This window comes from Arachis ipaensis, chromosome B8, assembly GCF_059453495.1.
Source record: "Arachis ipaensis isolate K30076 ecotype BB chromosome B8, ASM5945349v1, whole genome shotgun sequence".
NCBI classification, from domain to species: Eukaryota; Viridiplantae; Streptophyta; class Magnoliopsida; order Fabales; family Fabaceae; genus Arachis; species Arachis ipaensis.
The window spans coordinates 53313380-53320337 of NC_142443.1; the positions used below are offsets into that span (position 1 = coordinate 53313380).

The 6958-nt window shown below is 41.2% G+C and overlaps 1 non-coding gene across 1 annotated transcript; it reads right to left on the reverse strand.

The window, feature by feature from the left end:
• Window positions 1–1308: 1308 nt before the first annotated feature.
• Window positions 1309–1415, reverse strand: LOC148548116 (small nucleolar RNA R71). Its single transcript, XR_015897951.1, has one exon. It is a non-coding gene; the product is annotated as a small nucleolar RNA R71 (small nucleolar RNA).
• Window positions 1416–6958: the final 5543 nt, after the last annotated feature.

The following is a 6958-nucleotide window of genomic DNA, read 5'->3' on the forward strand; positions in this document are numbered from 1 at the left end:
AGGAGATCAATGAATGCATTGATTGAGGAAGAGATGAAGCTGAACTTGATCCGGAGAATACAACATCTCCTGAACCCAATGAATCCCCCATTTCTGATCTTACCCATTCTCTTTACTTTTTGCCATTTACTTTTATGTTCATTTCCCCAAATCCCCATTTAAGATTCTACAATTTACTTTCCGCCATTTATATTTTGCTCTTTAATTCCAGCATTTACACTTTCTGCTATTTACTTTCTCGCCATTTAATTTCCTGCCATTCTCAAATCAAATTCTGCTTAGCTCAACTAGAACATTCCTCCAATTAAAGTTGCTTGACCAATCAATCCCTGTGGGATTTGACCTCACTCTATTGTGAGTTTTTACTTGACGACAATTTGGTGCACTTACCGAGGGAAAATTATTGAGAGACAAGTTTCCGTGCATCAAGTTTATGGCGCCGTTGCCGGGGATTGATTTTGTATCAACAATGATTAAATTGGTGGATAACTAGATTGAGCAATTTTCTTTTGTTTGATTTAAATTCTGTTTGAGTAATTTACTTTCAGTTTTAGTTATTTCCTTCCTTTTACCCCTACCCGTTAGTGGTGTTCTCGTAGTTGTTACAATTTAGTTCACTAACCCACTAACTGTTTGATATATTACATCACTCACACTAACAGCATTTTTTTTAACAAAGAATACTCTCTATCTTCCTTTTGCTTTGGCCTTGTTGGTTATATGACAGGTAGAAGAAGCGGGGCTTCAACTTCCTTCGATTCCGAACCTGAGAGGACCTTCCTTAGACTAAGGAGGGAAGCAAGAGGAAAGGGAATTGTTGGTGCTGAGGAAGAGGAATAGTATTTTGAACCAGACATGGATGAGAATATGGAGAACCATCATGAAGAAGAGGCTCACAACCATGGTAGAGAAGGTCCAGCAAATCATGCTGGGTAAGAGAGAAGAGTTCTGGGATCTTACATCAATCCAAACCCAGGAAACTGTGGAAGTAGCATTCAAAAGCCAACCATACATGCCAATAACTTCGAACTAAAGCCACAGCTCATCACCCTTGTTCAGAACAAGTGTTCATTCGGAGGAAGTGTCCAAGAAGACCCCAATCAACATCTAACCACATTCCTGAGGATATGTGATACTGTGAAGTCTAATGGCGTTCATCCCGACACCTATAGACTGCTTTTGTTTCCCTTCTCACTCAAGGACAAAGCATCCAAATGGCTGGAATCCTTTCCGAAGGAGAGTTTAACAACCTGGGAAGATGTGGTGAACAAATTCTTGGCGAGATTCTGTCCTCCTCAACAGATCAACAAGTTGAGAGCCGAGGTACAGACCTTCAGGCAACAAGATGGTGAGACTCTATATGAAGCATGGGAGAGGTTTAAGGACTTGACAAGAAGGTGCCCACCAGATATGTTCAACGAATGGGTTCAGTTACACATCTTCTATGAGGGTCTTTCTTACGAATCAAAGAAGGCAGTAGACCACTCATCTGGGGGATCTCTGAACAAGAAGAAGACCATTGAAGAAGCCATAGATGTCATTGAGACTGTAGCTGAGAATGACTACTTCTATGCTTCTGAAAGAGGCAACACTAGAGGAGTAATGGAGCTAAATAATGTGGATGCACTGCTGGCCCAGAACAAGCTGTTACCAAGTAGCTGGCTGACCTTACCAAGAAGATGGAGAGGAACCAAGTAGCAGCAATCACCACCTCATCAGCAACTCAAGAAGGAGTAAATACAGAGGCAAAGGGTGATCAGGAACAAGCCAACTACATTGGAAACTCACCTAGGCAGACCCATGATCCATATTCCAAAACTTATAATCCTGGTTGGAGGTACCACCCAAACTTTGGGTGGGGAAATCAACAAGATCAAGGCTAAGATCAGAGACGCCACAACCCCAACAACAATACAGCTTACCAACATTCCACACAGAGATCATATCAGCACCCACCTAACAACACACCTCAACATCCATACCAAAGCCAAAATGGCCATTCTCATCCCTCCAACTCCAACTCACCATCATCCGAAGATAGACTCTCAAGGATTGAGACCCTACTTGAAGGCATATGTGAGGAACTCCAAGAGAACAAGGTGTTCAAGGAGGAGGTGCGAGCTAATATCAAAAACTAGAGAGACACCATTAAGAGGCTAGAATTTCAAGTGGGATACCTCTCTGAGAAGATTCCCAAATCTACTGACAGCTTTTCAAGTGACACAGAGAAAAACCCGAGAGGTGAAGCAAAGAAAGTAAGATGGGAAGACTGCAAGATGGTTACTATAAGTGATAAGGGGACTGAGGAAGAGCTGAACAAACCCTTCGAACACTCTGGAGATACTTCAGCAGAGAAGCAGGAAGAGGGTCACCAAGAAACCAAAATTATACAGAAGGAGATGCTGAAACTCTATGCACCTTTTCCCCAAAAACTCAAGGGTGGTGTAGAAAAGAGAATATACTCGAAATTTCTTGATATGTTTGCATCTCTTCATATGAACATACCATTCATCAAGGCTCTCCAACAAATGCCCTCATACATTAAGTGTATGAAAGAGCTGCTGACCAGGAAAGGCTCACTCAAAGGAGGGCAAACAATAGTATGAATAAGGAGTGCAGTGCTCTCATTCAACCAGAGTTGCCTACAAAAACAAAAGACCCAGGGAGTTTTCACATCCCCTGTGCCATAGGAGAAATAATGTTTGAAAAAAGACTCTGTGACCTGGGAGCAAGCATCAACTTAATGCCTTTATCCCTTATGAAGAAGCTGCATATCAATGAGCTAATGCCCACAGATGTAGTCATCAGGCTGGCTGACAAAACTCAAAAACAAGCAGTAGGAGTGGTTGAAAACGTGTTGGTAAAGGTTGGGAACTACTTCCTTCCCACAGACTTTGTCATATTGGAAATGGAAGAGAGTCACCTTCACCCAATCATATTGGGAAGACCATTTATAGCTACAGCTAGAGCGCTCATAGATGTGGAGTGAGGAGAGCTAATACTGAGGATACATGACGAACAACTCACATTCAATGTCTTCAAACCCTCACAAGAAGCAGATCAGGAAAGCAAGGAACCAAGGGGAGAGCACGACAAAGTACTGGTGGAAGAAACAAGTATTGAAGCATAAGCTGTACACCTGGAAATCCCTTTGGTTGATGAACAAGACAGCCAGCAGTTGTCACAGAAAAAGGAAAACCAGGAGGAACCTAAACCACCAGAGTCATATGAGACCAGCAACAAAATTTCTTAGGAAAAAGGGGTCACAAAGAGCAGGGCAACATCAAAAGGAACAAAGAAGAAGGCATCAAAGAGGTGGAGGAACAAGAAGATCCCTACAGAGGACTTCTCTCCAGGGGATAAAGTGATCTCAGCTTATTTCCCAGTTATCCCACCTCATCTCCCCACCATCCCATCTCAGCTACCTAAAGTTTTCACCATCAACAGGATTCTCTCCTTAGAACATGTGGAGATCCTTGATGAAGTCAATGGAGATAGATTTACTGCGAGGGGGGAAGATTTGAAGAATTACCAACCACCCTGACAAAGTCAGAACGTCAAGCTAGTGACGCTAAAGAAGCGCTTCATGGGAGGCAACCCATGTTTTATATGCTTTTAAGTAGTTAATAATGCAAGGTTCATGAATTCCAATTCAACTCTGACATATACTTGAATGAATCCTTTTATGCAACATATAGTGAAGAACAAGTTTGGTGTTCAAGGCACACTAAGAGGACATGAATGCAATTCATATCATGTCACTCTTAGAACCTTGAACAAAACTTTGTACACCACATGACCACAAACTAAGTTTGGTGTCACCAATGTTGCATACATGGACAATTCATTAGACAGTTGGTTTGCAGTCATGAATAGCACTTAGTTAGTTAGAAAAAAAACTTTAAAAAAATAGTTATCCCCTTTTGTTTTAAATTTTGCCGCCACTTTCCATAATTTCATTAATCACATCCCTTTTGTTTTGTAGGAGAATTCATGGGACAATTAAAAGAGGAAGGAACCGGTGGAGAGCATCCTTTTCGATGAAGGGAAATTCAAAACTGCATTCCATGAACTCGAATTCGAACAGATAAAGCTCAAAAAGATATTGCCTGAGTTAACATTCCAGTTTAACGAGGATAAGTACCCACAGATTCGAGAGAAGATTGAACAAAGGGGCTGGCAAAGGCTCACGAACCCGGAAGCAAGGATAAATGCAAACCTCATCAAAGAGTTCTATGCAAATGTGGTCAGAGAAGACAAAACCAAGGCCTACACCTTCAAAAGTTATGTGAGAGGAACAGAGGTGGACTTTAGCCCCAATGCCATAACAAGGACTCTTCAGCTGAAATCGCCACATTTTGACGAGCCCAGTTATCATGTAAGAATAAGTAATGGCCCCGACAATGATGAACTTGAAGAAATTGTGAACGATATGTGTGTTATAGGATCTGACTAGGAAAGGTATTCGGATAGGAGACCCCGGTTCATTAGGAGAGGAGACCTCATCTCGGAAGCCAAGGGATGGTTTGAGCTTGTGAGGAGATCTATCCTCCCAGCCGCAAACAATTTTGAGGTTAACACCACTCGAGCTACTATGGTACATTGCTTAATAAAGAGTGGAGGCATCAATGTGCACGAGATTATAGCTGAGGGGATTCAAGAGTCAGCCGAGAAGAATGATCCAGGTGCTAGACTTTGGTACCCAGCACCATCTTTAGACTGTGTACGAAAGCCAAGGTAGTCTTCGAGGACAGCAATCCAAGTTGGGTGAACCCTGGAAGGTCAGTCACGCTACAGCGAATAACTTATGTGGCACCCGCCCAACAACAAAGAAGGCCTTAAATAGGGAAAAGAACATCAAAAGAGGGACCTCACCAAGAAGAATCTCATCAAGAAGAATACCAGCAAGAAGAGTACTATGATCCAACCAACATCAACTTGAATCATATTCACGGAGCCATTGAGGAGCTAGCAAGGAGTTATATGGAGGGACAAGAACAACAATTGCACATTCAAGCCCAAAGGATAGATCGTTAAGAAGAACTGCTCTCTAATTAGATGGGTCAGCAGAGGGAGTGGCAGAAGCAACAAATGGAGCAGCAACAGGAGCAATACTCCCAGCTCACTCAAGCCATCAATCAAGTGACTGAAAGGCAAGAGCGTAAAGACAAACACCTTCAAGAACTCAACCAACGTCAGCTAGCTCAAACAAAAGCATTCAATGAGTTCAGCGTGCTCAATGAGGGACGACAACTACATAGGGAAGAGTTCAACATAAACACTCAAGCCAAGTTGAACTATATGTCTGGGCATATGCATAATTTGCACTCTACAATCCCTAGGTATGATACAGTCCAAAAAGATCTAACAGAACAAGAGGAAAGGAAGGTGAAACAGCAGAAGGAAACATTGAAAAAGAAGATGGAAGATACTGGCTTCTGGAAAAAGTTGATTGGAAAAAGCAAGGGAAGTGGGGGTTCAAGCACTCAAGAAAGACACAAAGAGGACAAACAAGAGGGAGAGCATGAGCACTCCCATGAGTAAAAGGTGGTGGAGTTCCGTCTTTGTTCCATCTTTTTCAAGTTTTAAATAAGGAAAATCATGTATGAAATAGAACATGCTTCCATGGTAATTTAGGATTTTAAATTCTACCTTTAAGTTTACTGCTTAGGTCTATTCTAGCTGTGCCAAATTATCTGCTGCATTTTCACCTTGCTTACTTGTATGCTTGTCCTTTGAAGTCAAATAAAAAGAGATGTTATGAAAGACCAGAGTGATGTTCAATTTGTGGATTAAAGTTCTTAAGCTTGTGGTGTAGTAATTACTTAGCTAAGTTGGTTTACCAACAAGGTAGGAAGGCAACTATCTGTTCTGAATCATATGCTTGAAACACACCCCATGAGACTAGCTACATAACAAGATCCTAATTAGAAAAAGAGAAAGAAAAATGAAAGTTGAGAAATAAAGAAAAAGGATAAGAAATAAGGCTAGGCACCAAGGGTTGAACCTTAAGGCATGTGTCTGTGGTGCTCCTGTGCAAAGGATATACTTGGATGAATAAGCTCTCAGAGGTGCCTTATCACTTGGTAACTTAGGTTAACTAACCCGGAATTATCAGCTGAAAGTCCACTATCAAGAGTAACCTTTGCTACAGAACACTTAGTAACCCAAAGAGGTACTAGACACCAAGGCCTCAAGTAAAAAAATAACAAACCATGTGCCTATGGCGTGTATGTATGGGGGAAAGAGACTTGAGGGAGTAAGTCCTTAGGGGTGTCTTAACACCCAGCACCTTGGACCAACTGGTTCGGGAGTGCTGGCTGAAAGCTTATCTTAAAGAGTCGCCCCCTTACAAAGCACCTAGTCTAAAGAACACAATCAAACCTTGAAAAGAAAAAGGGATCAATAAATAAAAGTCTCATAGGGTGCAATCAAGTGAGTATTCCAGGGCATGGTAAAGGTCTGAAAGCCAATAAAGGAATGAACCTAAGTTGCTATGCATGAAACCCCATAAAACCAAGGACATGACTTCCACAATAATGATTCATTTCTCTTGTCATTTCATTCATCATTCTTATGTTTCAGTACTTGCTTAGGGACAAGCAACCTTTAAGTTTGGTGTTGTGATGCCAGGGAATTTTGGTCAGTTTTACTGACCTTTTCTTTACTGTTTTAGGGTAGTTTCATGCATTTTCTTAGTTAATAAGCAAGTCTTGGGTAAATAATCACTTACATCTTGATTTCAAGCAAACATTATAAATTTCATGTGATTTTATGAGAATTATGCATGAATTGAATGACAAATTGGATAATTCATGTCTTATAACTTGGATTAGAGCTTTGATGCACTTTATTTGCTTGATTTCAGGACAAAGGAAGCAAGGAAGAGCCACGTTAGCAGCCACATTAATCTAATAAACATGACCTCTAATGTGGAATGGGAATAAACTTGCAACGT